Source organism: Sminthopsis crassicaudata, chromosome 1 (assembly GCF_048593235.1).
Source record: "Sminthopsis crassicaudata isolate SCR6 chromosome 1, ASM4859323v1, whole genome shotgun sequence".
NCBI lineage: Eukaryota > Metazoa > Chordata > Mammalia > Dasyuromorphia > Dasyuridae > Sminthopsis > Sminthopsis crassicaudata.
In genome coordinates, this window is record NC_133617.1 from 553,935,739 (window position 1) to 553,962,526 (window position 26,788).

Consider the following 26,788-nt stretch of genomic DNA (forward strand, 5'->3'; position numbering starts at 1 on the left):
ATGGTCAAATGGTATGAACAGATGATTTTCAGATGATGAAATTGAAACTATATCCACTCATATGAAAGAGTGTTCCAAATCACTATTGATCAGAGAAATGCAAATTAAGACAACTCTGAAATACCGCTACACACCTGTCATATTGGCTAAGATGACAGGAACAAATAATGATGAATGTTGGAGGGGCTGTGGGAAAACTGGGACACTGATGCATTGTTGGTGGAGTTGTGAAAGAATCCAACCATTCTGAAGAGCAATTTGGAACTATGCCCAAAAAGTTATCAAACTGTGCATACCTTTTGATCCAGCAGTGCTACTACTGGGCTTATATCCCAAGGAAATACTAAAGAAGGGAAAGGGACCTGTATGTGCCAAAATGTTTGTGGCAGCTCTTTTTGTAGTGGCTAGAAACTGGAAAATGAATGGATGCCCATCAATTGGAGAATGGCTGGATAAATTATGGTATATGAAGGTTATGGAATATTATTGCTTTATATGAAATGACCAGCAGGATAAATACAGAGAGGCTTGGAGAGACTTAAATAAACTGATGCTGAGTGAAATGAGCAGAACCAGGAGATCATTATACACTTCAACAACGATGCTGTATGAAGATGTATTCTGATGGAAGTGGATATCTTCAACATAGAGAAGATCTAATTCAGTTCCAGTTAATCAATGATGAACAGAATCATCTACATCCAGAGAAAGCACACTTGGAATTGAGTGTAAACTGTTTTCACTATTGTCTTTCTTTCCAGGTTACTTTTACCTTCTGAACCCGATTCTTATTGTGCAACAAAAATTCGGATTTGCACACATATATTATATCTAGGATATACTATAACACATTTAACATGTATGGGATTGCCTGTCATTTAGAAAAGGGGGTAGAGGGAAGGAGGGGAAAATTCATAACAGAAGTGAGTACAAGGTATAATGTTGTAAAAAAAAATACCCATGCATATGTACTGTCAAAAATTATAATTATAAAATTAAAAAGAAAATAAATAGCTATTATTAAGATTTTTTTCTAACCGTAACTTGAGTCCATATTTACACTATTAAGAAATGAATGACATACAGTATCACTAATGTAGATAATATAATGTAGATAATGGTCACCATTATTAACTTTATTTCACAATTTTTTATCTTTATAAAGGAAGAAGGTTGGAGAAATAAGCATTCATATAGAACCTAAAACATGCCAGATAGTGTGCTAAGCCCTTTACAAATATTATTTTATTTTATCCTTACAACAACCTTGCAAAGTAGGTGCTATGATCATCCTCATTTGAAGAAACTGAGGGAAATAGGTTAAATGTGCCCAAGGTCACATAGTACGTGAATGAGGCCATATTGAACTTAGGTCTTCTTTGACTCCAAACCCAGCATTCTATCTACTACTTCATCAGTTGCTTTATATTATATTATTTTTAATTGTATAAATTATTCTCCCATTTCTACTTCTCTATCAGTTCATGCAAGTCTTCTCAGGATTCTCTAAAACTATCCCACCATATATCTATGTCTATGAAATACAGTAGTAGGGTACAAAATAATCCCATAAAATTACAAACCTTTATATTACCAACAAAATCTAGCAGAAATCGAAGGAAAAATGAATTCCATCAAATAACTATAGAATGTATAAAATATATTGGAGTTCCTTTGCCAGACATACAAATGGAAATTATATGAAAATAACTTGAAAACAGTCCCTAGGAAAATTTTTGTTTCTAAACTCTGAAAGAAAGATTTAAATAGTGGGAATGGAATAAATTGTTCATCGGTCGACTATAATAATATAATAATGATAATGCTTCCTAATTTAATTTGTATTTTTCCCATGCCAATTAAACTGTCAAAAGTTAATTTCAAAGACAAAATTATAAGAAAATTGATCTGAAGAAATAAAAGATCAATATTCTCTGGGGAAAGAATGAAAAAATATATAAAGGGAAGAATAAAAACATATAAATGAAAGAAGCCTGGCAGTACCAGATATCAAAATATACTATAAAGTAGTAATTATTAAAAAAACAACTTTGGTGCTTACTCAAATATAGAAAAGTTGATGAATGGAGTAGACACTATCTATAAGATTCATATAAAGCATATGCTTATATAGAAGTATCATGTGCAATACACACAAGAACATGAATTCCTATGATAAGAACTCACTATTCAATAAAAATTTCCAGGAGGATTGAAAATAAATATGGGAGAAATTATGCTTCAATTAACATCTTTAAAGTTTATGATACTACAACCTCACATCATACCCAAATAGGCAGCTTCCCCTGTTCCAAATGTTCAGAGTCTATATTGTTATGGCCTCATACCACATACTGTAGTAATCTTCAAATCATTATGAAAGTGATACTTTTCACAGCTATGGGTAAGGAAAGGTTCTTGACCAACAAGGAATAGAGATCACAGGACATCAAATGGAAAATGTTTTGGAGAAAAACTAATGTTTATTAGAATTACATAGAAAACCACTAACTAGGAAAATTATTTACAATAAATTTCTGTAATGAAGATTTAATATACAAGACATATGGAATGTATACAAATATATAAGAATAAAAATCTTTCCTCAACAGATAAATGGTTCTGATAGTAATAAATGGTTCTCAAAGGATGAAATCCAAGATAAAATGCTCCAAATCATTAATAATAACAAAAATTCAAATTCAGAAATTCCAATGTTCTACCTTACAGTTATTAGATTGGTAAAGATCATACTTTTTAAAAATGATGCTCATTGGAATGATTGTAAAGGAACAGGCATAATAATACATATTGGTGGAGTTACAAATTGAACCAACCATTTTGCAAAGCTATTTGGATCCATACCCAAAAAGTCACTAATCTGTGAATACTCCCTGAAAACTGTTCTCCTAAGCATAGAACCCAAAGAAATAAAAGCTATAGGAAAAGTAGTTGTGTGTGTAATATTTATAAATGTACATATGTGTATGTTTCTATCTCTAGGTATTTTTGTTGTAACCCAGTCTAATGCATGAAGAAATGGGACTATGTAGGAAAAAAAAGGAAATAATAAGGGTGCTTATCATTTGGGGGAACTTGTTTTATATGAATGTGATAGAATATTATTGTGCCATAAGAAATAATGAAAGGAACAAATTCAGAGAAACCTGAGCAAATATGTAGAAACTGATACAAACTGATTCACTGGTCAGAATCATTTATTTATTTATAAAATTATTTATAAAATGGCCATTATATTATGAAGTAAAACAACTTGGAAAGAGCTCTCAAATATTGATGGAGTTGTGATTAAATGACAGTTTACCAATATATGGATAAAAAAGAATATGCATTTTTTCAAACAAAACTAATATGATGCAAATTTGGTTTTTCTAAGTATACTTATTTGTTAAAAGAGTTTTTCATTTTAGGGGACAGAAAGTTGTGGATTGTGATATTAATGGGGGGAAAGGAAAAAAGAAGAGTAAGTAAAATGTTTTCAAAATACACACAAGAGGGCAGAAAGAAATTCAATAGAAAACACTAAAAAGCAGAACAAAGTTGATACTACCATGTTAAATATAAAATATATTTTTAAAATTAAAAGATATAAATATTTTTCACATACAATCCTATTTATCTGGTCTTTTTAAAAGGTGGAAATATTTTTGGAGGATGCTTATTTTTTCAATGATAATAAAAATCCTAAAATTTAAATATAAACTACATGATAATCATTTAGCAAATATCTTATAGAAATGTTCCCCTGAGAAAGATCCTTCTTTTATAGGCTTGTTGAATGGCTGGTCTGATACCACCTTATAATGACTCAAAGAACACACATTTTATCTGTCTCTTTCACAAAAGGAAGTTTTTCTTTCCTTTTTTCCTCCCTACATTTGGTTTTAAAGAGACTTTATTCTTTTCTTTCTTCCTGCCTCCTGAGCATTCCTCAACTTATTGTAAACATAACAAAATAAATTCAGTCAGTTCCTAAAAAAGGTACATGGCACATGTTTTCCTTTTGTGACAACCTACATCACCCTCTCCCCCATCATTTAATCACAGATCACCTGGTGTAACATTTTATTTTTCCCATTTTAAAAACATTGTCAAAACCAAAAGAATTTGAGGTGCAAATTATTTGCATTGTTCTGTGACTTTGTACCTTTAAAATTTGGGCTTGTGGAGTGGGATTTCTGAGACTATTAACTCCCTTTCTGAATAATGTTCAAGCATGAAAGAGAGTTATACTTTTAGTCAGGAGAATCTGGGTATGAGTCCTATCCCCTACTCTGAGAGATTTAGTTGCTATGGGAGCATGAAACATCACTACTCAAAACTTCAGGTGCCTCATCTGTAAAATGGAAGTAATACCAGTTATAATACCTACGTTTTCCGATGTGAATAATAATAATTTCATAACTCTTATTACTTGTACCTGAAGCAGCTTGGTGAAGAGGGCAGAGAATGGTGACTTGGAAGCAGGAAGATTGGGTACTGGAATCAGGTCTATTACCATCTCACTGCCCCAGACAAACCCGAGCTTTGTTGTATAACTTTAATTCACAGATATAAGCTAAATTTGTATTATAGGGCCCAAATTCATTGTGATTTTGTACTTAGAGGATACATAATTATGAAATAGCTCCTCCTTTTTGTTCCCAGTTTAAAAGCAAGACTAAAATAATATAATGTTGAGCTTCCAGCTAGGAAAAGTCCCTCTTTTAGTTACAGCTTTCAGTGATTTACCTTGCTGCAAACAAAGGGACACTGTTTCCTTAATGGACTGGCTAGCTTAAATATCCCGTGACTGTGGCTCCCAGGTCATCATGCCTCAAACTTTAGGTCAGATTGAGATCATTGAAGGTTCCTAAAACAATGCAATCCAAACAATACAATATAATACAAAACAAATAAATTACAAACAAAACAGACAGTACAAACAATATAATACTAACAAAAAACAGACCCAGCTACTGGATGGGTTAAAAGGGACAGCACATTATTTCCACTCTTGGTTTTTTCCATGGCTCTTGTCTTGTAGGTGAATTGTGATCTTCACACTCTGGAAAGAAAGGACAGGACAGAGTGACTGTCTCAGATTGGCCAATTTTAAATACAAAGGCTATTCTGGTTACAATGTCAATCAAAGGAGGATTTTACCACCCATGTCACAGAGGAATCAGGGTACTTCCAGACAGGCAGGACATGGCTAAGGTGCAGGACAAGCCCCTTTGGGATAATATGAAATCTATAAAATGTATTTTTAATAAAATAAATTTAAGAAAGAGGGATACAGGGTGTTAAGGGAAGACTGGCACTTCTGTTGTGAGGGCTTGCTCAGCTCTTTTCAGGGTTGCTCACCCACCTCTGGCTTCCACCTGTCACCTAAAACTCACCTGTGCTCCAAAAAGCAGCCATACCCTGTTTAAAACCATCTTAGCAGATGAGTTAAATCAGATTGAAGGTAACAGAGGGACTCCAAGTTAGGGAGTTGTCTATCCCAAGCATGGAAAGACTTCCTCCAGCAGAATCAGAGGATGAGAAATAGCCATGGAGGCACTTAGAGCCTGTTCAGACATCAAAGGTGCATCCCTGGCCATTGACAGTCATTTTGATTTTTGTCCTGCCACTAAACTGTGATGATTCTGGAAGAGATAGGTTGATGCAACTGTGCACATCACTCCCTTCCTTCTAGAGTCTCACAACTCTCACCATTTCCTTGTATAGAAAACATTCCAGGATAGTCCTTCCTGCCTTGTCTAAGGGCTGATTTAATTTCTCTTCCCATTTCTTCTCTCCTTCCTTATTGATCTCTTGGCTGCACTACCCTTGGTATTCCCCTGATTTTTCCCCCATGCCCCAGGAAGCTCATTTTCGGGAAAACCTCATCATCCTGTAAGATCCCTTCTGACTTGGTATGCTGTTTCATCCCTGTGCTCCTCCAAAACTCTAATTTAAGGAGAGAACTCAACTCAGAATATCTCATCTCTCACTTGGCTGCATTATTCAAGGACAACTCTGACTTCTCCAAAATGGTCCAAGGCGGATACCTTCCTCCTTTCCTTTTGCCCCTATTATTTTCATCTTTCTTTTGCGTGTTATGTTACAAGAATATTGTAGATTCTTTGAGAGCAAGCATTATCAGCCCTTTCTCTGAAGCACCAGCACTTACTATTGTGTGGCACACAATAATATATTAATTGACTATCATCATGACTTCTCAAAATGAGAAGAACTACAAATTCAAAGGGAATGTTGGGGTCCACCATCCTTTGTGTCAGAGGTTGTATCAAAACTTAGAATGATATTCTGATCCCATGAAAAATCCAGATCCAATCAAAAGTAATACACAATATGTGATGTTTATTGTAAAGGCAGGTATAAATGCCTAGGACCAGAGATGGTGTTGGGCAAGACTGAGGAGAGCAGTTTTCCAGGAGCTGTCCATGCTTACAGAGGTATGGGATCAGCCCATCAAGGCTACTGTGGCTTTCTTTTGGCAGAGTCAAATGACCTCCTCCAGACCACTAATAAATCAGCCTTAGTGACCAAGTTGCTGGTCAGCTCCAGCTAAGGCTGGCTGATCACTAGACAAAACCTTAGGTTTTTAATATAATTTTAGAAAGCGTGGTTATGTGTAAGAGGAGGAGTTGAAATTTTATCTGACATATAAGATCTAAGCTCAGACAGTGCCTTAAGGTTGTTTAAGCTTATCTATATGAGACATGTCTAGATGAAGTAACCAATGGGTGTAACTATAATTATGCTAACTTATATGTTTCTTTTTAAATAAAAAAGAGTTATTTTGCCAATGGTGTTTAGGGATAGGGGCATATGTCTTACAGTTACAATCACACTTAATATGGAGAGTTAGGAATCTCATATATTCAATAATTGTTACAATTGTATTGGTTGTGTAATTCACCACTACTGCCAAGGAATTCACAAGTCCTATCTAAAATAAACTAAATTTTTTTTACCATAAAAGGTTTGTTTTAGGGAGAAGAGCACTTTGTACATTTGAGAGCAATATATAAATATGAGTGCTATTGTTATTGGATGTGACCTATAATTACAGTGAATTGTCAGGTCTTAGAAGCAGTAAGTGGCTTAAAGATAAATTCTCTTAATTATAAGGTGATAAGATCAGAATATCTATCTGCAGGTTTTGTGTATATTAATAGTTCTTTCTTCAAAGAAATGGAGAGAATGTTCTCACCTGCTATGAAGTTGGATTATAGGGGAGGCATAATCAATAATAAAATATTTTTAATTAGATAGAATTAATATCTTAATTATGACCTTATAATATAACAACTAGGCTTCTTGTAGATGTGATTAACCTCAGCATTTAGAATATTCACCTATGTTTTTGCTATAAAAATAGAGACAAATGGGTAATCCCAAAGCATAAATGCAGAGAGGTTTTCAATTAGTTCCCCACTGCCGGTAGTTTTGAATTCAAACTCCTTTTCAAATTATTTTATTATCTGACTCTAGTCTACCTTCTAGAAGGATTATACAGCATTCTACTGTTCACAAGCTAACCTCCAAAACAAAGTATCAATATGCCCAGAGATTACCCCATCAATATATTGATACTTTGATATATTTAATGAACTCCTTTTCATTCTCTTTGTACCAAGTTTTGCCTAATTAATTTAGATTGGATTAATTAAAATCCAAATAAAGAATTGTCCTTTTAAAGTAGTAATTTATGTTCTTAGCATTGTCCATCATTGGACTGCTGTTTTTGGTTGCTCCTGGTTCTTACTTATCTAATCTGTTTCATTGATCTCCTTTTCTGGTTTTTAACCAGAAAAGCTGATTATTACTGCTGGTAGTATGCTTTATCCCTCTTATTTGTATTCTCACTTTATCTCCCACTTATATTTTTAATGTTATTCTAAGCCTTTTGTTCCTCCAAATGAATTATTTTATTGTTTTGTTTGATTCTATAAAGCAATCTATACTTAGTAATTTGATTGTGACAGCTCTGTATCTGTGATTCAATTTAAAGAATATAATCATTTTTTATTATATTAGTATAAACACTAAACATTTTGTCAGCTATTTAAACATAAATTTAAAAAGTAAAACTTAAATAACTGAATATCTCACCAGTTATTTAAGTTTTACTTTTGTAGCAGGAAGAGTGGTGCTATGCTAAGAAGGATTGTTTAGTAATTCCTATTTGCCCCTTCACCTTAGTTGGTATTGTCACATTATCTATATTAATTCCTAATAATAATACTTCTCTAATGTTTCGAGAAAATGTAAAGATGTAAGGATTTGTAAGTCTATGTCTATTTGTCTATTTTTCTATCTAGCTACCGAGCTCTGAACCCTGGATAAAAAAGCAATGCCCTATCAAAATATTTACATATTATATCTATCTCTCCCTTTTCCTAAAGATTTCCCCTCACTGATTGCCTTTGTATAATAAATAAGCACATTCAGACTAGCAAATGCCCACTGTTAATAGAAATAAATATTAAAGCAGGTTCTCTTAATCTTTTTTTATGTATAGAACCCTTTAGCAAATTGGTGAGATCTATGGCCTCCTGAAAACTGTTTTTAAAAACATAAAACAAAATAAATAGGATTACAAAAGGAATCAATCATGTTGAACTAAATATACAATGTTTTTTCTCATCCAAGTTCACAGATTCTCTGAAATCTATCTATAGACTTCTTGGTTCATGCACTCAACATTAAGAGTCTCTAATTTTAAAGCAAAAATTGGTAAAACAAACTTTGCTTTCCTGGAAGTAAATTATTCAGGTTTCTACCAGGAAGCACAAGGGGAGAAAGGAGATGCAGACTCACTACCTTGATGGCTGTAATCTGCAGTGGATTTCAGCAATGCAGAATTTTTTGTCTCCCTGACACTTCTTACAGGCCTATATAACCCTGCTATCAAAGTTCTGGTCCTGCTACTTTCAGCAGTAAGCCAGATTTGCTTGATCTCTTACTCTCCAAGATGTTTGTTTCTTTCTCATAGCTTCCCATTCTCCAGTTCCCAGAGTTTTCTATATCAGACTATATAGATATATAGTCTATATCCTGACTATAAAGTCAGGAGGACCTGAATTCAAATTCAGCCTTGGACACCTACTATGTGACCCCTAGGTGAATTACTTGTCCCTAATTGCCACCCACCCCGAAATAAATAAAAGAATTTTTATGTGCCTCATTGGGAGCTAAGGTCTTCCTTCAGTCTGACTTCTGCCTGAGCTACTTGTAGAGCTAGTAATTCAACCTTTTAATGGACTTCAGAAATATGTCCCAATTTTCTGTTTGCTTAATGACCAAACTTCCTTTAATTCCCTTAGAGAAAAACATGTACTCCTTATAAAAGTCTGTCTTGGCCACGTTTTTAAAAGTTTGTTTAGCATCTTAATGTTGACTCCCTTTCTGTAAAAAGACGATGTTTTCAAGAACCACTCCCTTATTTATGTTCTTCCCTCAAACATTTGTGTCCCAAGCAAATTAACCAGGATGTATTTGGGCATATTTGTCCAAGGACCCAAATTTTGTATCTTTCTTTAGTAGCTACAAAATTACAGGCAGGTCATGTTGCATGTAAGTCACCACAAAAGAAATCAACAAAAGAAAGCAACACAGTAACAACACCCACAGGTCTATATAATAGCAAGATATTTATAGAGAACAACATATTTTGAAATAAACAAGCAACAAAATAAATGAGGCATAAATAGCAGGTATATTTTGTGATTTACAAATAGATACTGATTATTATATACATCAATGAATTTATGCAATTATATTCAGGATGTAATACATACATATACACTAAAATTGCCGGCTGGCTTGATAATCCCTTTTCTATTTTCTCTGGTAATAAATTAAGATTTTCCATAAGTTGAACAAATTTAGATTTCCTAGGGTCTATTGACCTATCTGCCCCTGCACTTGTCAAGGGGATGAGCTGACTATAGTCCCCATTAGAGCTATAATTTTGCAATTGAAACCTGAACTTGTGGGAGGTACCATCTGTCTGGCAGTGTTACTATGATTTGTGCTGTGTCTATAGTTTTGTTCAGAGTTCCATCTTGTGTTCACGCTCTACTTATTATATATTGTCTTCCCTGTTGAGCCTTTCCTGACTCATGCACCCTTGAGTTCCCAACAATGCCTTCCCTGATTCTTCCCTCATCCCTTCTCCTCTATCAAGGGCGTTAGTGCTAATGACCTTGGCTTAGAGAAGCCATTCCATCCCCTAATAAAGTGCACTCTAAGAACACATCTCAATCCCTTTCTTCCTCTCTGGTATTGTTACATGACACAGGAAACTCTCAGTGTTCCCTTTCTCCTGGTAGAAGTGAACTCCCAGTTCTTTTTCCATCTACCCCTTAGTGTTCTATTTTTACTCTCTTATAAAAAGCCTGTAATCTGTCTCTCTTTAGAGTCCTGATCAGTCTCTTCCAGTGTAATCACTTCAACATTGGTGCTAACTGTAGGGAAGAGTTATTTTCATTGATGCTAAAGATCCTTTCCTTGACATTTCCAAGTTCTTCAATGGGTGCAATACAGCTCTCTTCCTATTGACAAGCAAATGCCTTCACCCTCTGTAACCAGCCAAGGCTCATACTCAGTTCTCTTCTGATTCAGCCTCCATTTCTTGCCTTTTATCACTAGGTTAAGGCAGGATCCTAGGCCACACAAGCCTTTGCTCTCTATCCCTCTGGCCACTGTGTGATGCTATTCTACTTATTCTCTGTTCCCTCTTTTGACTACAGAATGAGAACCAGCTCATCAGTATTATTGCTTCTGAAGGATCTGATGGCTAATGTGATTTCTCCCTCATTCACCGTCTCTGTGATCCAAAGCAATAGGCTGTATTAGTATCTTCTTGGACTATCACTTCCTGATGCTTTTTTCCACATCTTCCTTGTTCTACTGACTGTCCCTGTCTCACTCTGCCTTTCTCTTCTGTATCCTATAGCCCTCCCATCCTCCAGTTAACAAACTATCCTTCATATTTACTCTAGTCCTTTCATAATTCTCCCATCTTCTTACAACAAAGGAAACCCAGATTCCTCAGGAAACACTGGACTTAACAACATTCTCCAGTACTAGATGTACCTTCCCTCAGGTCCTCCCCACCAACAGACTGAGCTAGACTCTCCACAGACTTTATTGCAAACCTTTTTTCCTCAAGCCATGTAAACATCCAGTACTAAATGTACCTTCCCTCAGGTCCTCCCCACCAACAGACTGAGCCAGACTCTCCACAGACTTTATTGCAAACCTTTTCTTTCCTCAAGCCATGTAAACATCCAGTACTAAATGTACCTTCCCTCAGGTCCTCCCCACCAACAGACTGAGCCAGACTCTCCACGGACTTTATTGCAAACCTTTTCTTTCCTCAAGCCATGTAAACCACCCTTCCTTTTCTCTCAGGGGACCTCATATCTCATTGAAAAAATTAGGTTTATTCATCACAACTTCCCTTGTCTTCCCAATTCTATCCTATTTTGCTCCATCCTTAGAGGAAATGTTGTCCCTTCTCTTTGTCATTATCAATCTCTGTTTTCCTTTGATCCCACCTTCAGGAATTTACTTTTGATCATTACTTATCTCCCTAATTTTCATTTTCTCTTTACCCACTTCTACATGATGCTCAGATTTCTCCCAACCATGAAAAAATTTCTTACTTAAGATTTCCATCCGGTTGACTTCTCAGTCCTTGCACCCTTTGAAGCTGCTTTTTCCTAGGCCACCCACGATTTCATAATTGCTAAATCCAATGGCTTGCACATGTTTGCACATCCTCCTTGATTTCCTGAAACATTTCACACTATTGACCATCATCCTCTTTTGGCTATTCTCTTCTCCCTTTAATGTTGTTGCTTGTTGGTTAGCTAACTATGCTTTCCTAAATCTCCTACCGGTCTGACCAATGTTCCTCAATCTCCTTTGTTGAAGTGGATTGTTCATTATGTGTGTCTTTGACCCTTTTCTCTTTGGGTGATTTCATGGTTTAATAATCATCTATACAGAGAGAGGACTCTCAAATCTCATCTTTCTTCTGAATTCTAGTCTCACATCTCCAATTTCCTACTTTACATCTCTATCTGGATATTTCAACTATATCAAACTTATCCTGTCTAAAACAGAACTCACTTCTCCCCTAACTTTCCTATCTTTCTCTTTTTTTATTTTTACAGCCCCTCAGATTCACAACCTCAAAGTCACCTTCAGCATTCCCCACTATTCCTTCCTCAACCCATATATCCAATCAGTGGCCAAGTCTTAGCAATTCTAACTCCAAACTACCTCTCAAATATGCAACCTTTTCTTCACTAACACAACTACTCTTGTTTGGGTCCTCAACAATCCTTGCCTGAACTGATTTCCCTGTATCAAATCTTTGCTCTCCTCAATACATTTGCCAAATCTATATACCTAAAGCCTAAATCTGATCACGTCATTCTATGCTCAAGAAGCTTTATTGGCTTTTTGCCTCTAGAATAAAACACAGTTTGACATTTACAGTCTTGCTCCAGTCTATCTTGACTGTCTGATTTGAGGTTATTCTCCTAAATATATACTATGTACTTCACATTCTCAAAGGAAGTTTACTTGCGGTTCCTCCTAGATGACACTCCCATCTCCTGACTCTGTTGTTTAGTACATAGTCCTATACACAGAGATTATTCTCGCCATAAGTTCCCTTCAAGCCCCAGCCTCCTTTAAGCAGCTTTCCTGATTTCATCCAGTGCTAGTATGACAAAATTACTTTATATTTGTTTATGTTTCCTATTTATTTTTATGTTGTCAAAAAAAAAAAAAAACAGGTCCAAAAAGAGTGACTCAGATTGAGCAAAAGTGTGATCACAGATTTTGCACAGATTATGGTTGCATTTATTGCCTGAGAGGGAGCTTGGAACCTGGAACAGTGAGATGAGGCCTACATCTGTTCAAAGTCCAGCTGGAAAGAGTAAGATATTTATACTTTCCAAAAAAAGTCAGAAAATCAGGCAGGTCCCAGTAAAGAATGAGACAGAGAACCCCATTAAGGGAGGAAGAGATCCAGAAAAGAGAAATTCCCAGAGTTGTGGCCCCAGATACATAAATCAGAAGGCATTCCTGGTGACAAGCAGTTCAAAGCTTGAGCATAAACAATGAGATTAGGACATGTCTCCAAAAATCATAAAGCTGGATGTGTCCAAGAGTCCCATAACCAACAATTAGGGAATTTCTAAAGGTAAGGATGTCTCTTGAAGGTTGTAAATCCATCAAATGGCTCAGGATCTGCTTCTGAGATTATATGAGCTTATATTCTGCACATCCAGCTGGATTTAGGCCCAGTTTCTGCAAAGAAGTCAGGATTTGAGTTCGAATGTGATCTCAGACATTCAATGCTGTGTGGCTGGTCTCCCAGGGGGAAAAAGGATGTTTGCATATGAAAACTACAAATCTATGTACAACTTGTTATCATGTAAATTTATTTCTTTTTCTTCCTTCATTTGAGTCCTTGCCCTAGGAATGGCTATCATTAGACAAATAGACACACACACACACACACACACACACACACACACACACACAGAAACACACACAAAATTATTCCATACATAGTTCTATTGGCTCTTTCTCTGGATGCAGATAACTTCATATATCCTTTATTTTATGCCTATTTGTAATAGTCAAAATGACTTAGTTGTTTAAAATTATTCTCAAAATATTGCTAATAGATAATTTTGATTACATTAAGTTAAAAAGTTTTTGTGCAAACACAACTAATACAGACAAGATTAGAAGGGGAGCAGAAAACTGGGGGAAATTTTTTATATCCAAGGGTTCTGATAAAAGCCTCATTTCTAAAATATATAGAGAATTGATTCAAATTTATAAGAATGCAAGCCATTATCCAATTGATAAATGGTCAAAGGATATGAAAAGCCAATTTTTAGAAGAAAATATTAAACCCATTTCTAGTCATATGAAAAAATGCTCTGAATCACTACTGATCAGAGAAATGCAAATTAAGAGAATTCTGATATACCACTATATACTTCTCAGATTGGCCGAGCCAAGGAAAAGATAATGATGAATGTTCATACCCTTTGAAACAGCAGTGTTTCTATTGGATTTGTGTCCCCAAAAGATCATAAAAATGGGAAAAAGGACCCATATGCACAAAAATGTTTGGAGCACTCCTTTTTGTAGTAGGAAGAAATTGGAAACTGAATGGATGCTTATCAGTTGAAGAATGGCTGAATAAATTATGATATCTGAATGTAATGGTATATTATTTTTCTATAAGAAATGATCAGCAGGATGATTTCAGAAAGGCCTGGAGAGACTTATAAGAAGTGATATTAAGTGACGTGAGTAGAACAAAGAGATCATTATACACCGCAACAACAAAATTATGTGATGATCAATTCTGATGGATGTGGCTCTTTTCAACAATGTGATTAAGCCAGTTCTTGTGATGAAGACTTGTGATGAAGAGAACCATCTGCATCCAGAGAGAGGAACTGTTGGGACTGAGTGTGGATCACAACATAGTATATTTTCCTGTCTTTGTTATTGTTTGTTTGTTTTTTGTTTTCTTCCTCATTTTGCTTCCTTTTTAATTCCGATTTTTCTTATGCAGCATGTGAAAATATGTATAGAAGAATTGCACATGTTTAACATATATTGGATTAATTACCGTCTAATCATTTCTCATAGCATAGTATCACAACCACACACCACAACTGGTTCAGATTTCCCCAATTTATGGGAATTCCTATGATTCCCAGTTCTTTGCCACCACAGAGAGAGCCTTTATAAATATTCCGTTCAAAATTATAATTACCATTGTGAATTTCCTTCCATCTTCTTTTTATTCTTAATTTTCTTTCTTAGCCTCTTTTTTTTTTATCTTATCCTAGTAATCTTTTATTCTCTACCCCCTACCTCCCCACTTCATCCACCTTTCCAAGAGTCCTTCTATCTTCTCCTTCTGTCCTCCCAAATCTCAATGCATACTCCACTCTAAAAGTCCCTCCCCCACTCTGTCCCCCTGTGTTCTCACTTATGTTCAAAAGATCTACAGGCTTTCCAGTTGTACATGTTGTTTCCTCTTCAACCCAGATGAGAGTAAGGTTCCAACATTACCAGCCTTCCACCTTAAGCCTGCTTCCTCTATATTAGTTCTTCCTCTCATGCCCCATTTTAATAATATAATTGCTATCTTTTACCTTTTTTCTACCCAGTTTTGTTTTTTAGAATCACCTCATCATACAAAACTTAGTCCCAATTTTTCTTTTAAACTACCTTACTAATGATAATAGTTTTAAGAAGATGGACAACATTTTCATATATGTGTGTGTGTGTGTATGTGTGTGTGTACAAATATATGCGTGTGTATGTATGTACATATACATATAAAATAGTTTGGCCTTAATAAATTATACTTAGTCATTTAATTCTATCCTTATATTTCTTCTGAATCTTTTATAATGAATTTTCCATTGATTTCTGGTCTTTTTGTTGCAAATACCTAAAGGTTTTCCAGTTTATCAACAACTGCTTTCACTCCCATTCAGGATTATACTCAATTTTGCAGAGTAAGTTTCCTTTATTTATTTATTTATTTATTCCTTTTTGCTGAGGTAATTGGGGTTGAGTGACTTGTCCAGGGTTACACAGTCAGGAAGTGTTAGGTCTCTGAGATCATATTTGAACTCAGGTCCTTGTGAATTCAATTTTCCTTAATAATCTCTTGCAATATTGTATTCAAATTCTTTTTTTAATTGTGACTTTCATGTAATTTGATAACTCTATTTTATTATTTTTGATGCCTTATAACTTTATTTGATTCCTCTTGCCCAATTCAAGTTTTTGAAGAGTTATTTTCACTCTTAAGGTTTCAACTGATGGGCATCCACTTAATTTAGAGGTCCATATTGCATAATATTCCATTACATTCATATATCATAACTTATTCAAGTTATTGGTATATGAATGTAATGGAATATTATTATTCTATAACAAATGATGGGGGGTCAACTAGGTGGCGCAGTGGATAGAGCACCAGCCCTGAAGTCAGGAGAACCTGAGTTCAAATATGGCCTCAGACCCTTGACATTTCCTGGCTGTGTGACCCTGAGCAAGTCACTTAACTCCAATTGCCTCAGCAAAATAAAAAGAAAACAAAAAGAAAAAGAAATGATGAGCAGGCTGATTTCAGAAAATCCTGGTAAGACTTACATGAACTGATGCTAAGTGAAGTGAGCAGAACCAAGACATCATTGTACAAAGTAACATTGTACACAGTGATGATCAATTGTGATGGACTTAGCTCTTTTCAATAATGAAGCGATACAAGACAATTCTAATAGACTTATGATGGAAAGTGCCATCTCTGTCCAGAGAGAGAACTATGGAGACTGAGCATAGTATTGTTGTTTTTTGTTTGCGTTTTTTCCTATACTTTTCCTCTTTTGATTAGATTTTTTCATGGGCAGCATGAAAAATATATCAATATGTTTAGAAGAATTGCATATGTTTAATTGGATTGTTTGCTGTATTGGGGAAGGGGAAGAAACAGAAAAAAAGAAAAAAATTGGGACACAAGGTTTTGCAAGGATGAATGTTGAAATCTATCTTTGCATTTGGAAATATACTATTTGGATATATTTGGGTACTATACTATTAAATATTTTAGATGTTTCTTTTTCAAATTAAGTTTCTTTTCATAATTTCCTTCTTTTTTCCTAATTGTTCCTCCTTCTCTTTTATTTGATTTTCCATTTCTTGCTAGAACTCTTTTTGGATTGTGATGATTTGATATTACTCTTGGGGGTAGGAGTGTCTTTTCTAAACCTCTTTATCTCCCTCTGAATATGAACCCAGATTGTCCTTTATACCAAAGTATCTATCTTTGGTTAGGTTTTTTTGTCCTTTGCTAATTCACTTTTATTTTTATTTTGTTTTATTTTTATCAGCTTATTTTTATAATCAGGTTTTAATCCCAAATTGTGGGTAATTTTGCCATAGGCCACAGGTCCTCCTTACTATTATTTTCTGAATTCTGTTCAGGAGCTCAATCGCAGACCTTCTTTCTCTTCCCCTAAAGCAGACTAGCCATGTTATCTCCAAAATGCTCTTGCTTCTTATGGTATCATTCATTCCTCCTCACTCCCATCCACAGCCTGGGATAATTTCTGGTCAGTTAATCTTGGTTTCTGGGAACAATAGGCAGGAAAGGAGTCCCTAATCTTCCTCTACTCAGTCAACTGCTATTCTTAATAAGGTAAAAGTTTGTGAGGTGAAAATTCCTAAGTCTGTAAAGTGAATTTTCTTAAGGCTATGAGTGAGGTGAAAGTTGAGGTGAAATTTCTTGAGGTCTAATGGACTTCCCAATAGCATTTCTCCTTGAGTCTACTCTTTGTTGATTCAGTAGAGTCTGCCATAGGTGTCTACATAGGTGAAACTTCAGTTCTTGGAAGTTTTGTTTCTTCTGGGGTTCTCTCCAAGTATCTTAGGAGAACAACTGCTTTATCCCTTATTTTTGTTGCTCTGTGTTCATTTTGAGGCAATTTTCTGCTTTTTGTGGGGAAAATGTGAAAAGTATAAACATTTCTGATCTATTCTTCCATCTTCCCAGAATTCCCCTGAGTTTATCATTTTTTTATAGCACAGCAGAATTCCATCATACATATCACAGTTGTTCAGCCATCCCCCAATTATTGGGCATCCCTGCAATTTCAGTTTTTCTGCCATACAAAGAGAGCTGCTATAAACATTTCAGAATCTATAGTTTCTTTTCCTTTTTCCCTAGTCATTTTGGGAAAACAGACCTAGTAGTGGTATTGCTGGGTCAAAGAATATGGGCCGTTTAATAGCCTGGATCTCTCTGACTTGAGCTCCCGAGTCAGAAACTCCACTTCCTGCAGCTAGAAGAGAACAGATTGAACACAAAGTTCAAACACCCACATCCATTTTTCGAGAAGTGGAGTTATGAAGAAGGTGACCCTTAGAGCCTTCCTTACCACATAATCTTTTCTGGTAAAAGCTGAAGGAGTCATTTTTATCCTCAAATATGAATGTTTTAAAATTCCCAGTCTGTTGCTATTAGGCAATTTTAAAGACAGATAATTCTGTTTCTACAATCAATAGACAAACACTGCTATTAACCATGCAATAAGACAACACAGGATGTGCACAAATGCTCCAGTCTTCCAGTCTCCAGGAATCAGATTCCCAGTGTCCTCCATGTGAATTGATGCCATCTTAAGCAGTTTAGGAATATATCAAACCCCATTACATTTGTAAATGGTTCTTACCTTGGTTACAGGTAAAATCAATAAGCTTTCAATAAGAGCTTAAAGTGTGCACAGATGTTCCATTTCCTATTTGTCAAAACATGACAAATTTGGTTTTTTGCTACATTACTTGTTCTTTACCATGAATTATGTATGATATTAATTGATGACCCTCCCCCATATTATCTGTCTCATTTTTATGGCTGAATATATTTTTCATCATTAATCTTCACCTTTTTACCTTTAACATTAACATGTTAGAGTATAAAAAAGGTTTTTATCAAGTTGGTTGTAGAATTTATTTACAACTTCATGTTTTACATGCTGCAATGATCTTTTCTCTTTTTTTCAAATATTGATGAACTGTGCAATACTAGATGACCAAATATCCTATGAAATTGTGTTTCTTATTACTTATAGATACACAACAAAAACAACTTTGTGTAGTCTTTGATTTGCCTCTCCCTGGAGAAATTGTGACTCATCTTTCCATTTAGCTACAATTTTGTTTTGTCTTCTGGCTTCATTTATAATAAGAATGTCAATTGATATGATTCATTCCCTATAGTAATTGCACATTCTTTGGTCATTGGACAAGCGTTGCATATTTAGAGTAAAAATAGTTAAATTAAACTTTATATATTATCTAAAATCTATGTGATTCTTAGTATTCTTTAATTCTTTTTTCCATCAAAATCACTTTAGAACCAGAGGGAACAGGTATAAGATGGAGAGATATTTTTAAATTTTCTTTGTTTCTTGTGTTGCCATAGTCAAATAATTGATTACCAAGAGGGGATGAACATCTCTCTCCACTTAGCTACACTTAGGAAAGCATGTACATTCTTTGGCTTTCAATAAAATATCCACTTATGGGTAAGCCATTAAAAAGCAAAGCAATAAGTGAACTTTTCTTTAATATAATAGCCACATCTATCTAAAACCAAGAAATAACAGTGTTTGTATTGATAGAATGCATGCTTTTTGAAGTTAGAGACAATTTTTTTTGGTCTTTTTATACTCAGTACCTAGTACAATGCATATCTCATAGTAGATACATATGAAATGCTTTTTGATAGGTTGACTGCAGAAAATATTTCCAATTCTGATAAGGTTCCAATAATATCAGGAGCAAAACCAAAATATCCATTTTCACTTGTTATTTGATATAGTTCTAGAAATGAGACAGCTATAACAATGTTACAAGAAAAATAAAAATAAATGTAGAGAAAAATGGACAAAAATGAGACAAAATGATTTCTATTTTCAGTGATACTATGATTTATTTAGAGAATTCTAGAGATTCATTGAAAACTTCAAAATAAGTAATATTTCAGTAAAGTTGAATATAAAATAAACCTATGAAAATAATCATCAATCTTTTTTGGTAACCCAATTTGATATAATGAAAAAGAGAAATGCAGTACTGTATTCTGGCTTTTGTTTTTATCAAAATCATCTTCCTGTTGAGTGATAGAATAGCATGGCCAGTAGAAACTGGCAATCATGAGCCCCTCCCAGGGAGAAGGGGAATTGATGAGCTCTCTCCACTCCAGGTGTCCTATGAAACAATGTCCTTTCTTCAGGTCTATAATCTTCTGTAGAGGCAGGAGGTCACATCTACTGAATAGTACTTTGTGCCAATTCTTTTTTGAATATATACTGTCATTTTCTTAAAGTTAATATAACTTTGCAAAAATATATATAAATAATTGAGTTTATGGTTTTATGAATTTGTTTTTGTTTATGAGTTTGAATGTGAATGAGTCTGTTGAAAGTTGCTAAGTTTGGAATAAGGAAAAAAACTCTCAAAACAGCAAATTGATGCAAAGAATACAACATATGCAGGGTTAAAAAGAATATAAAAAGGAAAGAACAACCACAAAACATATGAAAACAAATGGTACAACATTGCAAAGAAGAAGCTTGGACCTCCCAAAATATTTGCAAAGATGCTTCTGCCCATTTCTTTGCAGAGCTGAGAAGTATATGTGTGGAACATTGCATTTTTATTTTTTTGTTATTGTTCAGTCATATCCAGTCATATCCATATCTTTGCAACTTTGTGAGTTGGTCCTTGGACTTTTCTTGGCAAGGATACTGGAGTGGGTTGCCTTTTCTTTCTCTTGTTTTATGTAGGCATGGGTTAAGTGGCTTGCTCAGGATTATACAGCTAATAAATGTCTTAGTTCAGACATAAACACTGATCTTTCTGGTCTTTCTGACTTCAACCCCAGTGTTCTTATCCACTGAGCCACCCAGGTTGGGACATATCTTTTCATCCTTTTACTGTGTATTGATTGCTTTCACTGACTTTTTTGCCTCTCTGTCTCTTTTTTTAAAAAAATTCTTTATTATAAGATATGATTCTGTGGGGGTGTCAGGGAAAGGGATACAAAAACAATTTAGGTGATATAAAAACATGACATCAATAAAATTACTTAAAATAATTTAGGGCCAATAAACTCTCAGGAATTTTTTTAAAGTAAATAAAATGAGTTGCTAGGTATTTGTTCAAATCTTTTCCTATAATAACAGAATCCAGTAAAACTTACATATCTGTTTTTGAAAATCCAGGGTCACCTCTATGCTACAGCATAGTTTTAGAGTAAGACATCTTCCTGTTAGAAAAAAAAATAACAATTATGTATAGCTTCAATAATAATCTCTTTTTTGGTCCTCACATGCACGTGGATAAAGTGCACGTGAGAAATTCCCAGAAATTAATTCTATTAATATAGATTAAAAACTCCTTTTTCATTTTAACAGCTTAGAGAGTTGCTTGGGGAATTGAGAGGGTAAGTAACAGAGTCAAATATCCATCAACAGTTGTTCTTGAACCCAGACTAGGGCAGCTAAGTGGTACCCTGGGCTTAAAATCAGGAAGACTTATGTCGGTGAGTCCAAATCCTGACTCAGACATTTAGCAGATGTGTGACCCTGGGCCAGTCCCTTAGTTTATTGCCTCAACTTCCTCATCTGTAAAATAAGTGGAGAAGGAAATGGCAAACCAATATTTTTGCCAAGAAAATCCCAAATGAGGTCACAGAGGGTCAGACATGACTAAAGAACAACAGCAAGAAGCCCAGACTTTTCTGATTCCAAAATTTACCATTTATCCACTGTGCCATGCTGCTTCTCAATAACAAGGAAATGAACTCCAGGATTTACAAAATAACATTCTAACAACAAGCTTGAGGCAAAATGAGTATTTTACAAATGAGGAAACAAAATCAGAGAAATTTTGTCATTTACCTTGTTTTCCATTGGAACCAGGACTCAAACCTAAGCCTTCTGATTTCAAACTAAGTGAGAAAACAAACTGGTTTCTCTGGATGCATTAAAAATTCCAGATCATCTAACAGGACTTCAAGCCAATGCCTTATGTCTTGTAGGATAAAACCATTGTTTCCTGCATCAAATTTGGGGACAAAGGTAAACCATTTTTTTTTCCCACACTTCCCTGAGAATGAGAGAAGTTCTTGGCAGGAATCTGTAAGTATTCCTAGTAAAAATCATATATTTTTTAAATGTATAAAAATTTTAAATGTACATTTTAGATTGTATCATTTGTGATATGTTTGATGCAGTAAAAATGGTTAATGTATTCTCCCTGATTCTTCACCATCTTAAGTCTACCTGAATGCTAAATATCTAGTCAACTCTGGACAGGGCCCTGATAATACTTTGGCCTGTTTCAAAGAACCTCTAAAATAATTATTACCAATTAAGGGACCAGGCAAGATTAATGAAGGGAAAAAATGAAAAAAGAAATATTTTCTCCTCCCTTCTTCCTTTACTCTTGCTATCTTTAGGTGTTTGTGTCTGTTATTGTTACATGAGCAGTTTATACATGAGCAAATACAGAAATAACCTGATGACCTATGTAACTGGAGAAAACAATTTAGTGTGACTCAGGAAACATGAGCTATATGACATCATAATTTTGCATTACCTTCATCCAGCTCTATCTATAGGAAAAATCCAAATATTTATAGTATAATTTAAGATTTGTGATTTTGGAAGGCTTGACTTCTATATTTCTTCTTTAGGATTATTTTCCATTTATTTTAGTTTATTTTTTGCTTAGAGATATAATATTGTAGAGGCATGGTATGTATATAGTGGGGCATAGTGGATACAGTGTGGAACCTAAAATCATTTCTAACTTCTTCACACCTTAAAGACTCTGAGTCAACTCAAATATTTGCTATTTTTGTGACCCTGTCCAAGTCACTTAAGCTCTATAATTTCTAGACTTTTCATCTGGAAAATGGGGCTAATAATGACGTCTTTCACAATCATTATGAGGAAAAATTAGAAAAAAGTTAGTGAAATGCTTTTCAAACATTAAAATGCTGTATCAGTTGTAGTTATTGTGAGGATGGCAATGTGTTTGGAAGTTATTTGTATGGGCTTTAACTAAAACCAGATTTGTGTTAGTAGCAAATATTACCAGTTCTTAACCTCACCTTCAGAATCAGAAATTGGTGGGAGGTTTTTTGAAGGGTATTGTTGTTGTTCAGTTGTTTTAATTATTTCTAGCTATTAGTGCTCCCATTTAGAGTTTTCTTGGCAAAGATACTAGTATGGATTACTATTTTCTTCTCCAATTCATTTTATTGATGAGGAAACTGAGAAAAATAAGGTTAACTAACTTGCCAGGATCACACAGCTAGTAGTAAGTGTCCTCAGATTTGAATGAAGGAAAATGATTCTTTCTTAGTCCAAGCATGGTGTTCTATTCATTGTGCCTCCTCACTGCCCATTTGAAGGATATTCTTATGTTTTGTTCCCAACCCCTTCCCCCCATCACATTTTGAAAAAAAAAAATCTAACCCCAAAGCATTTCAAAATGAGGTTTATTTATGGAATGTCCAGGAATGCACCATCTTCTACACAAAACCTTTCCTTATCTCCTCCCTTAATTAGTAGTACTCTCCTTCCGTAATTACCTGGTATTTGTTCTTTTATATTTACCATTTATATACATTCACCTTAATTTCAAAGTTTCATTAGAGTAGAAATTGTTTCATTCTTCCTATTTCTATTCTTAGATATCTGCTATTAAGCTTGATTGAGTCACAAAGGAACCTTCTATGACTGAGACCAGATGATCAAGGGAACAAATGACATACTGGAAAGTAATTCCTTTCCATGAAAGTTCTTATACATTTAGTTATTTTTACTGTTAATGATACCCTAGGTCAAATCCTACTGCAGATACTTAATTATCTGTATGACTTTGGGTAAGTCTGTGAGCTTCAGTTTATTCAACATTTCTTAACATTTTGGAGGAGGAGTCTAAGACTCCTTCCAGCTCTAAGTTTGTGGGCCTGTAAATTTGCAGAATGCATTTTGGATAATTCCTTTGGATTTCTCCCTGTCTTAATGGGATTTGTGTGGTGCTTGGAGTGTCCATACATTGCCTCTCATTCTTGCTGCAAGACCATCTTATCTGATTTTGTTTTTTTGGTCTTTAGTAATTTCTTTTATTCCTCTTCAAATATGGGTATCATTGTATATCATACAACTCATTAACCTATTTCCTAATTGATGACATCCCCTCAATTTCCAATTTTTTGTCAACACAAAAAGAGCTGTTATAAATATTTTTGTATATATAGGTCATTTTCTTTTTCCTTTTTTCTCTTTGGTGTTAATACCTCTTAATGGTATTGGTAGATTAAAGAGTATGCACAGTTTTATTGTTCTTTGGACATAATTAAAGAATGTTCTCCAGAAATGGCTAGGAAAGGAAGGGAAGGGAAGAGAGTATATTGAGCACTTTACAAATATTATCTCATTGACAAATTATGCCTTAGGCAGCAGTGAGAGAAGGCAAATTGAAAAATGCCCAAAGTGTACATGAGAATCAATATGAGAGCATAGTAGAGAAGGGAATCAGGAGGACCCAGGATCAAGTCCTTCCCTAAGCAACTCTCTAATATGATTTATTATGGACTAAATGTTGATCTACATCCATGAAGGAAGTTTCCACATAGGGAATTCTGTACACTGATGAAATCATCAGTCTACAACAAACCACAAAAAAAACAATCAGCACAAATATGTACAATAAATATGGTAAGTGTAAGGATGTTGTGAAGTAGGGCTTAGTTATATAAGCTATACTTAGTCATTTGCTGGATTACCACATGAACTGTAAGTGAAGATTGGATAATGGAGAGCAATCACTTTCTAAATAGGGTCTGCTGGTATTTGGAAGATATTTTCAGACTCTATCTGCAAGACTTTTATTTTCTTCCTTTTTTTGCATTTCAGGGGTACTCATAATATTCATGAACCCACCAGCCATCTACTTCTATACTTTGTGAGTCCACAGGATACCATTGCCTTCCAGTAGTTGGGTAGTATTAGCTAATAATGGACTTCTTGGAAAGAGTGAGAGGAAATGTTTAAGAAAAGAGAATTAAGTTTTTTCCCTCTATGTCACTCAGTTAAAAATTTCTTGGTTTTGAAAAATTGGACTAGAGATGAACCAAAACCACTGATCTTGCTTCAATGTGTTCAGCTAAGTACCCATTGACCTGAATAGAATTAATAGAGTGAGGGCTCAGTAAAATTAGACACTTTGGTGTTACTCTCTAGCAGAGAACAATATGATCCATAAGACATAACAGGAAAGGGTTTTTTTGTATGTGAATTAGACATAGTCCTTTAATTCAACTAAATAAATGCTTTTTTCTATGGACTCTTGTTCAATATGCCACAGACAATATTTTTTCTAACTAAACAGAAAGGTTACTGAGTAATAGTGGGTAGAACATAGCCCAGAAAAATACATTATCCATAATTGTCTGTTTCAGAGAAGAGATAAATTTATTAAATAACCAGATGGGTTTTTAAGATTAAAAAAGACATTTTTTTTCTATTTCCATTTTTCAAAAAGGTTTGAGTGTCAATGCTCGTACTGATGAGTTTTGACTATCACTTGGCTTAGAGCTGGTAATTCTGTTGATTGAGCCTAGCAAGTTTCTCAAGTGGTGTATTTAGTGTAGTTATGGAAGCCTGCTACACTCTTCCATTTTCTCTGTTATTTTCATTTTCTTTCCTTCTGAATACTTTTCTATCTTATTCTTTCTAGCTCCTGATTTTCCAACTCCTCTTCTTTGTTTTTTCTGATGTTTCTCTTTTCCCATTCCTACCCTCAACAACTCCTGTTGGTTTGCTTGTCTCATAAGAAAAAGACAGGTGATTCTTCCCTAAGTTCTGGTAATGGGACCAACAATGTAGAACTATATAACAAGAAGAGAAATTATTGGAAACATCAAAGAAGAAAAGAAAGAGATTGAAGTGCTTCAGAGGTTTGAGGGGGTACTCTGACGAACACTTCCATATGATAATAGGGTTATTTATCAAGACCAATTCCAGTTAAACCATTTTATTTATATGATTTTTATAATTTTACTTGATTAATTAAAAAAAGAATAACTTGAATAGAAAGAGAAATACTTAATGCTTGTGGCTAGGATATGCACATATAATAAAAATAACATTATCAAAGTCAATATGTTTTCAATGCTATACCAATTAAATTATCAAATAGATACTCTATTGAACTTGAAAAAATAATTATAAACATCATTTGAAAAAATAAAATATCTAGAATAAAGGTATAACCTCCTTTTAGGACCTGAACCAAAAACTGATAAACTTCAGAGATCTGCCTTTCTTGTACCTGATGAAGTTAGGGAAAAACTGGGTTGGTTCAGAAAAGTGTTAGGAATATTTGATAGTAGATTGGGAATTAGACATTTATGACTACTATATTTTTCCTCTTTGATTAAATACTTTTCTAAAGTTATAATACTGACAGATGCATAAAATACAGACATGCTAAAAATAGGGGGAATTGACAGTTTTGGGGAGGGTTAATTGGAATATAATAACTTGATTGTGGAGTCATAAACACAAGCTTAAGCTGATTAAAAACTTGGTAATATTCACACAAGAGCTGAACTAAGGATAGTCAACTGACTTGAAATCCTAAAAGAGAGGAATAGTTTGGTTGTCCAGTCAGTTATCAAATTGTCCTTCCTAAAACATAGCCTATGTCACTTCTCTAGTTAATAATTTCATCATCTCCAGGATCAAATATAAAATCCTATGCTGTTCAAAGCCCTTGAATACCTTTCCAGTTTTACATCTTAAACTCAGTGACTCCAGTCTTTTTTCTATTCCTATAAGATGTGACATCTCTAAGTGTTTTCACTGCTTGTTTCCTGTGCTTAGAATTCTCTGCCTATTTATTATCATCTTCTTTCTCACTTCCTCCAAGTCCCAACTGAAATCCTACCTTTTGCAGGAAGCTTTTTCTGATCTCCCTTTCTTAATTCTAATGGTTTCCCTTTTGATCATTGTCTCTAATTTATCCTGTATGTATTTTTTCTATACAGAGTTGTTTGCATGTTGCTTCCCTCCCCCCTCCCCCAGTTACACTGTGAACTTCTTGAAAGTAGGGATTGTTC